Here is a 15,456-nt window from a genome sequence, read left to right on the forward strand (position 1 = left end):
CATGATTGAATATATATATGTGATTATCGGCCATCGTGCCGTTGAAATATGCGTGGATGTCAGCCATCGTGCTGCTACTTTTATTTGTAGGTTTTGGACACCTCCACATGCAGGGGAGGTGCTGCAAAAAATTTTGTTGATAGGCTTCTGTTAATTTTTTAGAGGATGGAGGACCGTGAGCGGATGTACACGAGCAGTGTAGGAAGGAATGATGTCACCCTAAATGGATTAGAAAGACCAGTGATTTCGTGGAACGGATATATGGCGAAGCTACTAAAGGAGCGAGTGCCAATCGGAAAAGAAAATAAAAGAAGGTCATGGTAGAACATATTTGGAAGAATGGATTTACACCGGACTATACTCGGTGGATCTTTCATGGTGAAGCGCATCGTACGAGAGAGGAGGTGTTGAGACAACGTGTTGAGCATTATGATGTTGATGCGGGGGTAGCGGATATGTTGAACGACTATCACGAGGCACAGTATGCCAAATGATGTACGAAGGACGAGCCAGAGTCGATCGCAAAGGAGTTCTACGACATGTTTGACACGGCACAGAAGCCCCTTCACGGCCAGACAAAGGTTTCTCAACTGGATGCCATCGGGTGAGTAATGACGTTCAAGTCGCAGTACAACATGAGTCGAGACGCATTCGATGGCTTGTTGATGGTCATTGGCAGCCTGCTTCCGAAGGATCATGTTCTGCCAAAGTGCATCCACTACAACACTTGTGACCTTCTGTGACGTTCTCTTTATGTCACCAAACCTTGAATTTATGTCATTTTTTGAAATTTATGACGTCTCCATGACGATAATTACTTCGTCACCTATCATGCGTGGCATTGCATGATCTGTGACATTTCATGTTTATTTGTCATAAGTTTAGTGACATATTATGCATCGTCATAGTTTTGTGACACGCTATTTTTGTCACTAACAATCTCCAAAAAAACGCCACAACATGCCTCCACATAGGATAGAAAACGTCATAAATTAAACATGTGCATGACATGGCAGGATTGGGATCTTACGTGGCATATTTACTTATGACAATTTTGTTCGTCACAAAATATTAGCCCTCAAGTCAATTTCTTTCACCATATTTTTTTGCCTTTTTTTAATCTGGTACTGCAGCCCAGAAATCATACAACTGATTTGTTATATCATTTTTTTGCTTTTTTATTTTTAAACCTGCAGTCAAGAGCACAGAACACATGCGTAGAAACATAGCTGCTGGAAGCGCTGGGTTGCAGTAGAACCCAGACATTTTGTTTCACAATGTACCATAAGCTAAATCCATTGTAATTAAACACCAATCAACAATCAACACATATACTTAGCAACATATTATCATAGATATCATTTATCAACAACCAAATCATTCAAAATTTTCAAAATTGTCATCATGTTTCATCACACCAGCATCTAGTAGTGTCCTAAGGACAGTACAAAAAGGACATATCAAAATTAAAACTATCATCATGTTTTATCACAAGCATCAAGTAGAGTGCAAAGCACAGTACAAATAGGACAGCAAAATCAGGGCACAATCGACCAACTACTTATTGAGGCTAAAGAGACGACGAAGGAGAGCATTGGTCTCATCTGCTCCTTTTTGCAGATCATTAATCTTTTCTAACTCCTTAGCCCTTCCTTCTTCTGATTCTTCTACCTTCTTCTTTAGGGCATCTAACTGAGCTAATGAGTTTTGCTTCTCTGATTCAAGTTCAGCCTCAAGTTCTGCCACACGTGTAGGATCACTACCATTGTAACTTTTATTTGTGGCCGATACAAGACCAATATTATGAAGAAATTTTGATGAAGACAACACTTGAGCAACTGCTTCTGTAGGGGTGTTAGATTCTTTCCCTTCTACTCCAGGCTCAGCCACAAGTGCTTCCATTGTGTCATGTGAATGAGAAGGTTTAAAAATAAGACAAGTGGTATGGATAAAATGAAACCAAAACAAGCATTCAATAAACTAGTCACATTTATGTTCGGTTTTTATAGTACTAGCTCCTTCATAGTATTCACGTGGATAAGAATAGGTTACATCGGGGAAAATTCCTCAACCACAACACAGTCAGCGCAAGGTGCACAAGTGAAATATAATGACAAAAATAAGCTAAACACTCAATAAAATGGATAGTTCTGCACGTATATTACTAAAGCTAAACACCACAAGTTATTAATCACCTTGGGCATCTTCATACACCCATTCAATAACTTTTGCCTAAGGCATGTAATCAATCACATTTGAGACTCTTCTAGTGTACAACTAAATTATTAATCATAATGTTTATAAAAAAACCTTTTCACTCACATAAATTGGCCATTGATATTCACAACTGAGAATTTCATACCACATAGAGTAGAACTGAAAGTATCAACTAAGTGATAATATAACACAACCAGTACTAGGATTTATGACATAGGATAAGCACTACAGAAACTAAATAGGTCTAGTTGTTTATTACTTAACGATGAAGAACATCATACATTGCACATCTACTCTGATTTATGAATGGTACTAAACGATATAGGTATTTGGCCAAAGTTGCTTTCAATGCCAAACGATTATTCAGTTTGAAATCAATAAATAAAATTACAGTTAAAAATGGAGCATAACTTACAATTGCTTCCTTTACAGGCTCAGCAAAACTAGTCTTCCTACTACAATGGCACTCTTAAAAAGATCAATCGCACTTGGCGGTGCATCTCCATATTTGGCTTGCTTCTAAAATACATGCAAACAATTTCTAAATGTAAGCTTCAAACATAAAGGATAGGTGAGGAACAATTGAACACATATTGTATATGTATATTACCACGGCATGCATATATGCAATGTAACTCCGAGATCCTGTCTTTTGCTGGAACCGAACTTTTCCACGAATCACTCTGTTGTTCACACATTTGTCCTATAAAACCATTATATTGTAAAACTAGAAACATAGATTAAATTATGTTCTAGCTTGTTCCTTTGAAGAAGGTATGTTTTCTTGGAATACTAGGTATGTTACTGCGTGTTCCTTTGAACAACACAACAAGGTATGTTCCTGCATATTCATTTCAACAAAAAATGTAGCTCAAGAAACAATGGCACCACACACGTTTCTAACCTCATATGCCCTAGAATTTTATGTCTACACTAGAGCAGTCCAAACTTGCTTTCTTTTCAGCTTTGCATATGGAGGTTAAGCTAAGAAGTGAGTCATGAAAATGACCCAAACAGTTGTAAAGGATACACCCTTGTGTTCAAACAACAACTAAAAAGCGTTTATATTATTTATTTTGTGTGTGTGTTTCAGAACAGTTTTCTCTTTTTAACTTAAAGACACATAACACTCCTACATGCTTGAGAAAGCCAGTATTGTTTTTTGAGAAAACAATAGTATCCAACAATTTATCCTCTAAAGTGGGTATTATAATCAAAATCAAAATCTTTTGATTTAAGTACAAACCACAAGTGGAAATAGCTCAAAGCATAAGATAGTTTATGTCTAATTTCATGTTGGCAATAGTAGAAACACAAATTGCAACTAGTAATTATATACCTTGTGCTTTGGGGTAGACCACATATTCACTAGTTGCATCCATTGCTCATTTGTCATAGTGCTCAACGGTGATGTTGTTCTCACTTTGTCAGTTGCCACACCATTAAAGTAAGCCTTCTTGAGCTTATATCTCATTTGTCGATGATTACACCTCATCAAATCAGCACATGCATATTTGACATCTTTGTTTTTGGTGTCTACGGCAAATTGACCCTAGTAAAAAACATGCATATTAGAATAGAGAGATTCATAGTGTCTAATGAAATTGGATAGAACAATTTCTAAGGTAAGGTGTCATTTGGAAGAGAGAAACATATGCAATTCTGTCTGACATAGTTCTTTTAGCAATTTATGAGACAAAGTGCACCTGCTAACTATATACTAATAAATTGGCAATATAGGACATAGGCCGTACCACCCTATTCATTTGATGTTTAGGAAGAAAGACTATTTACTTACACCAATTCTACGACGAAGTCTTCCAAATAGGATTTGTCATTCTTGTATTCCTTCCAATGTGTTAGGATCAGCATATGTTGCCTAATTACAATTCCTCCTTCTGATGCAAGCATTGCAGCTTGCATAGGAACCTCAGGACGTCTATTCCCTTCAGTGATGACCAATGGGATCTTAGTGTTTAAGCCTCGACTTATCCTTTCCAATTGGCTGCCCATACTTTTTCCCCTTATCCATTTATCTGCCATGACATCTATTTGACCTGAAAATAATGAACATTTTCACAAAATTAATGTAGATTATAATTAGTTTAATGCAAATTTGTAGAACATATTTGTTTTAGAATGGATCACTTTTTCTTGCCTTCATCACACATCTGAATCTCGTCATCATGGTGTGCAGGAAAATTGGCAGAAATCAATGTGTGCTCATCTGTATTTGCAGTCGAACCATGTATATCTTTCTCAACTATGGATAGTTCCTTTGTCTTCTGCCTAGTTACTCTACCAACTTGGTCTTCTACACTAGGTGCTACCACTCTTTGGATCCTTTTGTTCCTCCAAAACCAGTAGACATGTTGGTGTTCGTTCTTTCAATGTAGAAATGTTCATCTTGCATGGCCTCGTAGGCATAATAAAAGAATTAAACCCAAATTTATCTTATTGCACATTGAGCACAAATCAGTAATAACACCAAAGGGGTACAATAAGAAATCTAATAAGGTGTTTGGTTTGAGGAATGAGCTAGTCCATCATCTTCTCACTATTTTTGTTTGGTTTGTGGAATGGAATGAGTTGATCCATCACCACCTCATTCCTTATAGTTAGTTAATTAGTACTAATATGAGGAATGTGGTCATCCCACCAAATTTGAGGAATGAACACATGATGCACCACCTCAATTTGGATGTAGTGATTCCTTAAACCAAACACCCCCTAAGTACCTGATCAACCACATGATGATCATTGTCCTCACTATGATAAGGTTCATACAATGGATCAAAGTCTTCACGAGCGATAGAGTTCTTCCTTGTACTACTTGATCGAATAAATGATGTTAATCCAATTATACCAAGGCTACTCAACATTTTGTTGTTCCTCGTCACATTTAAGCCCTCTCCTTTTCATACTCAGTAATTGGCACCTCTGAACATACATTAAATAGACAAAATATGAGTGTTCACCTGTTAACTAGGACATGACTGCTGAACTAAAAAATATGAGTGTTGCATCAAGTGAACTAATTGATGCAAGTTCTGTTAACTAATTGAAGCAAGTGAATAGGACACGACTACTAAACTATTTGGAGCAAGTAAACTAATTGGAATTATGTTGAACTAGATAAATATCATAATTGTGCTAAAAATACGGCGGTTGGTGGAACATAGTAGTAAACAGCTGTAAAGTAATTATTGGTGCTTAGTTTAGAATAAGTGATGTTAACGATTCACCAACTTCGTCTGTTATTTTCTTGTAAACAAAATAAGTAACTAGTGGTCATGCATATATGTTGCCTTTGCTAGAAAAAGAGGAGATAATGTACTGTCCTACACTCCTACTATTAAAATCATATAGAAAATCATAACTTATGACAATAATCTCTTTAGATAATCACTATATGCCATTAGCGACAAAAATCTTTGCAGAAAAATAAGCATATAACTAAAATATGCATCTCTATTTATGTCGGTACCCAAAATCAGGGGTACCCTCTCCTACAACATGAAGACACCGCACCCACGCGACGTCCCTTAGCCACGCGGAGGACCGCGCCTGACCCCATTGGATGGGCAGGCCAAAGGGCGCCACGTGGCAGGAAAGGACACCACACCCCAGTAAGGCCGGACCCCCACAGAAGGACACCGGACCCCTATATATGAGGCTGGTGTCCTCGGGTAAGTCCGAACTCCAGCAGGGTCCCGAAGCGAGAAGGACCCTAGTGTGTGAAGGGGTCCGGCGCTGACACGTGTGTGGGCCTTGCCTCCGCTTCCCGCTCAGGCGGAGATCTGCTGCTTGTGGCCCATGACATAAGCTACCAGGCCGACCCTGATGAGAAGTCGTGCAGCCCTGCATTTATTGAGGAAAAGACGTGCCGCTTGCCACTGCGCTGACGGGCGACGTGCCCTCTCAGCATTAAATGTGTCCCATCCCATCCACTGGCAGGCGGCGTCAGGGTCATCCAGCAAGCGGCGCGCCTGCTGGGTCTGCTGGCAAACAGTGCGCCCGTGCCAGGCGGCACCCTATACTCGTCTTCTCTTCCGCAGGAAGCTTCCCCTGCACGCCAAGGATACGCAGACCTCGAGCGACAGGGCACAAGAAGATTGCCTCGGAAGCAGACATTAGAGGATCCAAGATCTATATTCGTTATGTCCCTGGGCCCACATGTCGGGGCCCTGTCCTTTTGTGCATGCCCCCCTTCAGCTATAAAGGGGGAGGCATACGACGTTACAAAGGGAGGCTCTCAGACCTAGCTTTAGGCATACACTCATAAGTTCATACAAGCTCCAAGCAATACATCACACAATGGAGTAGGGTATTACGCTCCGGCAGCCCGAACCACTCGAAACCCTCGTGTGCTCTCGTGTGTTGATCCACCAGCCTCGTAGCTAGCAAAACGCTTAGGCCCCTCCTCTCTTCAAGATTTAGGGCGGGTGCAATCCACCACCCGACCGGGGAGATTTCCTCTCCGACATTTGGCGCGCCAGGTAGGGGCCTAGGCTTCAAGTTTTTGCTTGTTTTCTTGCTCAGCATGATGGTGCGGATCATCGAGCACCACGCCGAAACTTCGGAGGATTTCGTGATGGAGCAAGAGGTTGCATCCTCCGCGCCACGAGCGCCCGACCGCCCTGACTCTAGGACTGCTGTCGTGCATGCCATGCAGCAGCACACGCTAGCGCAGGCATCTCGGACTTCGTCGACGGCAGCGCCTACGGCGCTGTCTGCGGTCAGAGAATTGTTGCGCCACCCCCTTAGCTCCACGGCATCACTAGGGGCCATGAAGCAGTGGCGCGACAACGTCGACCGGCTGCTCGGAATGGCGCATTCTACTTCGTCCATGTCGAGGCCTCGATCATCCCGGCGCCAACGCGAGGCGATGGCGTCTGTGCGCTCGCCCTCCGTAAGGGGTGCACAGACCGACGACCTCCGGGCGGAGCTCAACCGTAGGTGTATGGGAGAAGACGCCTGGGTCTCTTTGGAAAGGGCGCGTGAGCGCTATCACAACATTGAGGGTCGCAATCTCGACCGAGATTTCACCGCGGAGGCACCGCAGCCACCAGTGGGCGCCCGGTCCCAAACAGGTGTCCCCTTAGCCGGCGTGGGCTGCGCCGCCCTCGCAGACCATCTTCATGCGGCGTCATGGTCGCCCAAGTTCCAGCCACACCTGCCGGAAAAATACAACGGAACATCAAACCCGTCAGAGTTCCTGCAGGTGTACGTTACCACCATCACGGCAGTAGGTGGAAACACCACTATGATGGCAACATACTTTCATGTGGCTTTGTCCGGACCTGCCCGGACCTGGCTCATGAACCTCACCCCGGGATCATTCTACTCCTGGAAAGAACTCTGTGCGCGGTTCGTGGCGAACTTCGCCAGTGCTTACCAACAGCACGGTGTGGAGGCCCACCTCCATGCAGTAAGGCAGGAGCCCGGGGAAACCCTCCGGAAGTTCATCTCCCGCTTCACCAAGGTACAAGGTACGATACCTCGTATTTCTGATGCTTCCATCATCACGGCTTTCCGACAAAGAGTACGTGATGAAAAAATGTTGGAGAAGTTGGCCACACATGACGTGGAAACTGTCCCACACTCTTCGCTCTGGCCGACAAATGCGCCAGAGCCGCCGAGGGCCGTGCATGGCACTCAGCCCCACAAACTGGAGCTGCCCAGTCGGGTGGTACGGGGCCCGTCCTCTGGGATGGAAAGAAGAAAAAGAAGAAGGACCACGACTACCAGAAGCCACGGTCCACTGCTCTGGTGGTCGCGGCAGCGACCGGTGGCCAGGGCGACCGCAACAAACGCCCGCGACCGAAGAAGGGTAACAGCGGTTCATGCCCTGTGCACCCGCATGGTCGCCACAGCGCCGCAGAGTGTCGCGAGATCATCGACCTCGCAAAACGCGTCAGCGAGCGGCGCGAACAGTCCTCCAAAGACGGCTCCACGCCTCGCCGCAGGCCCGGCAAGGAAAAGGTGGACGACAGTGAGGTGGTCGCGGCTGAATGAGACCTCGGGTATCAGTCGCCCGAGGGGGACCTGAAGGATATCTTTGCCGGAGGCTCCTACTCCGGTGAAGACAACTAGACGGACCTCGGGGGAACTCTGTGTCCCCCGGTCTACGAAGCTAAAGCACGCCTTCCTCCGGAGGCCCTTCCGGACCTCCCACGGGTCCGAGCTGCAGACAGGTACATGCAGAAGTGATCACAGCCAGAGACAAGGGTTCCCATGTCAAATGCAGATAGGAACCCTGGGTCGGCGCTTAGCCCCACGGCAAGTGCCACACCAAGAGGTGCTCCACAACTCTCCCCCAGCTGGGAAGGACCCTCCAAGGTAACGGGAGTGCACCGACCTAGGGGCAACCATCTAGCTACGACTGGAGGAGTACCTTACCCCGATGCTAAATATCTCTGTAAGTTCTATCCATAGAGCAAGACAAAGGGGTCGAGTCTGTTTCCTTTTTTATAACTAAATGACGCATACGTGTATGATAACCCGGTGGGGTCTGCCCCCATGAACCCAGACTATTGGTCTGCACACATGCATGACAAGTTATGAAGAAGAAACTACCCCCCTCAGTCGCGCTCTTATGATAGTTCCATCTTGCTGCTCCATGGTCCCACCTTGCAGTCTTTCAGATAGTACTTTTTAGCTAACCCACCCGTATGGTTCCATCTGTCTGACATGACGACATCCGAATTGAGCAGCCAGGCTTGTAGTTTAAAGCCCCTGATACGAAAGTAGGGAGGTCCGACAGCCTGGGGGCGGCTCTAGAGAACGGGGCCCCGTTCCATGGGGTGGTCCAGAGCCCATGTAGTCGCTCAGCCTGGTCCCGTACCGTGGGCCTCCATGCTCCGCCACCCCGTGACGGGAACTTAGTATCTAGAGTTATAAGTCATGCGGGTCCGACAACCTCGGGACCGGAGCTAGAGAAGGGACATTAGTCTCCTGGGGTGGTCCGGAGCCTGCGCAGCCGCTCAGCGTGGTCCCGTACCGTGAGCCTGCACACTCCACCACCCCTGCGACAGGTGTCCTAGTTTCTAGAACCGCGACCCAAGGGGGTCCGAAAATGCAACTTGGCCACCCGGACTAAAATCTGCAGGTCCCGAGCATGTATCAAAGGGCGACTAATGTCAGACAGAGCACCCTATGAGGTGTGCTACTAATGCTTTCTAGCTAAAAGTTGTGTATAGATCTAGATCCCGGTGAGTTGCCTCCCGAGGATTGTTGACAACCTTTTCAGAAACGCTGGTATCCAACCTCAACACATCAAGCCTACATCCCAGGCGGGGGGCCAGGGAAGAGTCAACAACATCGCACACAGCAAGAACATGCGTTACACATATAAGTGTTAAATGCTGCTTAGAAGACTATATTTGTTTCTTTACAAAAACAGGGAAAGGCCTGGGGGGCAGTTCTAAAGAACGGATGCCCGTTCCATAGGGTGGTCCGGAGCCTGTGTGGCCGGTTAGCCTGGTCTCGTACCCAAAATCCTGCACACTCCACCACACCATGACGGGTGTCCTAGTATTTAAAACTATAGTCATGTGCGTCCAACAACCTGGAGGTCCGGCTTTGAGGAACAGACACTTGTCTCCTGGGGGGTCCGGAAGCCATGTAGCCGCTCAGCCAGGTCCTGTGCTGTGGGCCTGCATACTCCACCGCCCTGCGGCAGGTGTCTTAGTACATGAAGCCACCATCTAGGGGGTTCGGACACGCAACTGGGCTTCCCAGGCTAAAATCCTACGTATGTTATTACATTTTTCTCTCAAAGCAAATAACATTACATTCCCTTACAAGCGGGACCCTAGCTCCATTTCTGTAGGAATGAACTACCTCCACACCAGAAGGGCCGCGGGACAACAAACCCCGAGCGGCTCACCAGCAGAGGCAACCGCATCAGCACCGACGGCGACGGTCGCCTATGCACCGATGACTCACCAGCAGCGGCAATCATCCCAGCATGCGCGCCGCTGCAGGAAGGACCTCGCCCCCGTCTCCCTATGGGGGGCGACAACAAGCCATTAAAGCCAAAGAGCCAGAGGTCCGGCAGCAGGTGGCACTGACGGTCTCGCCGGCGGAGGCAACCACCTCTACAGTGGGGAGCCTCACCAGGGGCGGTGACCACCTCAGCACCGACGATAGCGGCCACCTACGCACCAGTACCGTACCAGCGAACGGCGGCCGCACCAGCGCGCACGAAGAGGTCTTCGCTCCTGTCCTCACTACGGGAGTGAGGACAAGACCATCCAAGAACGCCGCCCCCACCCGCACGGCGTACGACGTCTTGTACGACCTCCCAGTACGGCTGGTGCCGCAGGAGAAGCCATGGATGTGGCCAACCCACGCACGGCGCGACCATCGCCCGTGCGGTGGACGGGCAGCCACGCTCCTCCCCAGCGGTAGGAGGCGGCGCCTGAGGCGGCACCAGAGCCACCCAGGCCGGGGAGCCAGACACGCGGCAGCTGACAGCGCCACAGACGGCGAACGCCCTTCTCCCCCGAACACTGAGGGAAGAAGCGGGTCGCTGCCCACGTGGAGGCGGGTCCCAACTCGGCGCACCCTCCTCCCCAGCACGGATGATGAACATCCTTGAAGGTGAGGGCAGGAGGGAGGCTGCAGCCCGGTTTGCTTCTCCCCACCACAAGGTTGGTGGTCATCCTCCTGGGTGACCACCGGTGGGGGACTGTGGCTGGGCTGCATGATGAAAATCCTTGAAGCCGAATGATGGTGGAAGGATGCCAACCCCCATATGGATGTACCCCTCCAACGGCAGGAGGAGGAAGACAAGATCGGCGACACCGCAAGCGCACGCTCTCCGACGGTGAAGTCGCCGGAAGAGACCACCTTGACGCGGATCCCTCTAGAGAACACCGGCGCACCCCATCTGGAGGCCCAGAAGGCGAAAGGGCGCGGTGGTCGCAAGAGGAGCGAGGCATGTCTACTACCCGGGGGATCGACCCCTTTTTAAAGGCAGACCCCCCACTCGCGCACCTGAAACGTCACGGGCGAAGTCTCCCCCGGCATGCACCAAGGATCTCACCTTATGACACGGGGGCCAGACCCCCATGTCATGCAAACTAACCCTAAGAAGGGGCGTGTGACTACCCTACGACTACGCGCCCCTCCATTTCCGGGGCAACCAGCGGTCAGGAAGGCGAACCGCCGCGCAAGGGGCATGCAGCCACCCCACGATTAAGCACCCCTTCATCTTCGCCGTATCCAGCGGTCAAAGAGGCGAACCGCCGCGCAAGAGGCATGCAACCGTCCCACGGCTGTGCGCCCCCTCAGCTCCACCACAACTGGCAGCCCAACTCAGGGGCCCAGGCCCACACGTCATGTAACCGGCGCGCCGGTTACCGTGTGCAAAGAAACCACACCGCCGCCTACACCAATGCCACGTCTTCTCAGGACTGTCACGGATTCTGAAAAGGTAAATTTTTCAGAACCAGTGCAGCCACTCGAGGCAGCCCCGCGCATGGCCCAACAGTGCCGTTAAGTACGACGGTCACGGGTCAGTCAGCCGTGGGAATAGGCACGGCAGTTGGCATGGTCATAGGCGGGCCAGCAGTAATTGCAGCAATGGGCACACGGAAGCAGCGGTCCAACCGCCAATCAGACTCTGGTCCCACCTGCAAGCTCGCATCCTCCCCTGAGGCGGGAACGGGGGCCACTGTCTGTACCCAAAATCAGGGGTACCCTCTCCTACAGCATGAAGACACCGCACCCACGCGATGTCCCTTAGCCACGCGGAGGACCGCGCCTGACCCCACCGGATGGGCAGGCCAAAGGGCACCACGTGGCAGGGAAAGACACCACACCCCAGTAAGGTCGGACCCCCACAGAAGGACACCGGACCCCTATGTACGAGTTCGGTGTCCTCGGGTAAGTCCGAACTCCAGCAGGGTCCCGGAGCGAGAAGGACCCTAGTGTGTGCAGGGGTCCAGCGCTGACACGTGTGCGGGCCTTGCCTCCGCTTCCCGCTCGGGCGGAGATCCGCTGCTTGTGGCCCATGACATAAGCTACTAGGACGACCCTGACGAGAAGTCGTGCAGCCCCTGCATTTATTGAGGAAAAGACGTGCCACCTGCCACTGCGCTGACGGGCGACGTGCCCTCTCAGCATTAAATGCGTCTCATCCCATCCGCTGGCAGGCGACGTCAAGGTCATCCAGCAGGCGGCGCACCTGCTGGGTCTGCTGGCAAACAGTGCGCCCGTGCCAGGCGGCACCCTATACTCGTCTTCTCTTCCGCAGGAAGCTTCCCCTGCATGCCAAGGATACGTAGACCTCGAGCGACAGGGCACAAGAAGATTGCCTCGGAAGCAGACATTAGAGGATCCAAGCTCTATATTCGTTATGTCCCTGGGCCCACATGTCGGGGCCCAGTCCTTTTGTGCATGCCCCCCTTCAGCTATAAAGGGGGAGGCATACGACGTTACAAAGGGAGGCTCTCAGACCTAGCTTTAGGCGCATACACTCATAAGTTCATACAAGCTCCAAGCAATACATCACACAGTGGAGTAGGGTATTACGCTCTGGTGGCCTGAACCACTCTAAACCCTCGTGTGCTCTCGTGTGTTGATCCACTAGCCTCGTAGCTAGCAAAACGCTTAGGCCCCTCCTCTCTTCAGGATTTAGGGCGGGTGCAATCCGCCACCCGGCCGAGGAGATTTCCTCTCCGACAATTTACCACTGTGATAGATAACCTATAGAATCCATCTATAAAAACGAGAATAGGGGATCCGATCTGAGCACCTCAAACCTCTCTGCTGCAAAAAAATACACGTGTTTGCATGGATAAAAGACATCCCTCTCTGCAGCGATGACCCGTGCTGGGCAACGGCAGCGGTGGCCTGTGCTAGGCGACGGCATCGGCGACGCGTGCTGGGCAACGATAGCAAAGCAGTAAATGAGAGAAGAACTTGAAGTCACTTACCACCAAGGTCTTTGTGTGTCCTTGCCCCATCCATCCTTCCAGTAAGTGAGGAGGAGACACCGAGGAGGTTGGATGGATGGCGACGTTGAGGCAGTTGGATGGATCGGCGGCGCCGAGGAGGGGCAGGGCGGTGGCGTCCAGCGGTCCAGGCGGTTGGATTGGGTGGTGGCGTTGAGGCGAGGAAGACGGGCGTGGGGTGGGGTTGTGGGGTAGCGTAGCCCCTGGGAAGATTTGTGTTTTTAAATCTGGAATTATGTAGCGTGCTACTCACAAAAGAATACTAGTTTTCATACATAAATAGATAAGTATATGCACCAAACTCTATTATTATAATGGTAAGCCAATTAAGCTAACTTTTCCTTATTCGTTAGAAAATGTGAGGTATAATGTACTTTGTTTCACATGTTTTTAATAAAATCTAGCCGGTACTTAGAGAATAATAAAAAAACCAATAATAACAAAAATAGATTAAAAAATAAAAACTTTTAATCCATTGTTTAAAGGCACAAACATTGGTTTGATTGTGCCACAATTTTTAAAAGATACATATGCTTCATAATGTATCCATCCTAGTTGAAAGAGACTGACTTTGACAATGATTTCTTCTTCATGCCTTTTCAAGCCAAAAATAAATAAATAAATATCAAATATGATCAGGAAATAATGAAATTTGGCATGGAGTCATAATTTGGTCCAACATATTTGAGATAAATAGATCATGTGGTTTTACCAAAGTGTGAATATAGGTGATTCACAAATGGGCACATCTCTCACTAAGTTTCATAACATTCAATTACAACAACAGTGTTTAAACTATATTTCTTACTTTTGTATTAGTTTTTGTTTCAAAAGTGTACCATTAGTTCATCTAAATGTTATGAACTCACTCCATGTAAATATGCCCCTTTTATTATTTACTAATTTTATGGTTTGTCTTTTCAAGCCGAAAAATAAATAAATACCAAATATGACCAGAAAATAGTGAAACTTGGCATGGAGTCATAATTTGGTCCATCATGTTTGAGATAAATAGATCATGAGGTGTTACAAAAGTATGAATATAGATGCTTCACAAATGGACACATTTCTCACTAAGTTTCATAACATTCAACTACAACAATAGTGTTTGAGTTATATTTCTTACTTTTGTCTTTGCTTTGCTTCAAAACTGCAACATTAGTTCATCTAACTGTTATGAACTCACACTCACTCCATGTAAAGATGCCCCTTTTTATTATTTTATTAATTGTATGGTTTAAATGTCTTTTCAAGCCACAAATAAATAAATAAATACAAATATGATCAGAAAATAGTGAAACTTGGCATGGAGTCATACTTTGGTCCGACATGTTTCAGATAAATAGATCATGAGGTTTTACAAAATTAATGAAAAACCACGAGCACATCTCCTATTAGCAAAAAAATGTAAAAAAGAAAAGAATAAAAGCAACATACATGGGAATTGAACCACCACCTAATAAAGTGCTAGTAAACCAAGACAAACCACTACACTACGTGCTTGTTACTATCTAATGGACAAAGATAATTTATTTGACCAATTCAGTTTCGGTTTCAGTTTTATGGACATAGCCGCACATGTTTAGTTTTCTGGACACAGTCATTCAGAAATTCAGTGCCTGTGCAATTTTGGACACAGGCATGCAACAAGTGCAGTTTCAGTTTACAAGCAAATTCAGTTGCATGCCATGTTCTGTTTACACGCCATGTGCAGTTTCAGTTACATGCCATGTTCAGTTTACTAGATGAAAGACATGGACCACAAGGTTGGTGTTGTGTATGACAAGGTGTTAGAAGCGGATCACAAAATTTGCTTGCTCGATCAGGCCTTCGACATAAGCAGAGGCATCAGACATTTTGTCGCTGAACTGGTAGAAAGTACCCAATGCCATTGCCACCATCCCTAAGTCTGATTTAGAACTACATCGATGTCAAGGTGGATGACAACATGGACTACTTGGATTACAAGCTATGCAACATGAAAAGGAAGCCATCTATGGAAACCTGCAGGAATTGGTTCATAACCGGACGAAGAAAAAGCGAGATGTCATTGGGTAGAAAAATGTAGGGCTCTTGTAAACAGGTTGTGCACTATTGATGCAAGGTTGGATCTATGTTCTGAAATCTGAAATATGTTCTACAATCTGAAATGTGAAATATGTGGTGCACACAAATGTGTTCTGAAATGTGTGTTTTCTGAAATCAGAGTTGCATAGAAATGTGTTATGAAATGTGTATGTTCTGAAATCTGAAATGTGTATTCTGTGTAGCAGTA

The 15,456-nt window shown here is 47.3% G+C and overlaps 1 pseudogene; it reads right to left on the bottom strand.

Annotated features, from left to right (window-relative positions):
• Positions 1-1,340: 1,340 nt before the first annotated feature.
• On the bottom strand, positions 1,341-15,073 carry LOC109945914 (uncharacterized; annotated as a pseudogene).
• Positions 15,074-15,456: the final 383 nt, after the last annotated feature.

Source organism: Zea mays, chromosome 4 (genome assembly GCF_902167145.1).
Source record: "Zea mays cultivar B73 chromosome 4, Zm-B73-REFERENCE-NAM-5.0, whole genome shotgun sequence".
In the NCBI taxonomy this organism is placed as follows: domain Eukaryota; kingdom Viridiplantae; phylum Streptophyta; class Magnoliopsida; order Poales; family Poaceae; genus Zea; species Zea mays.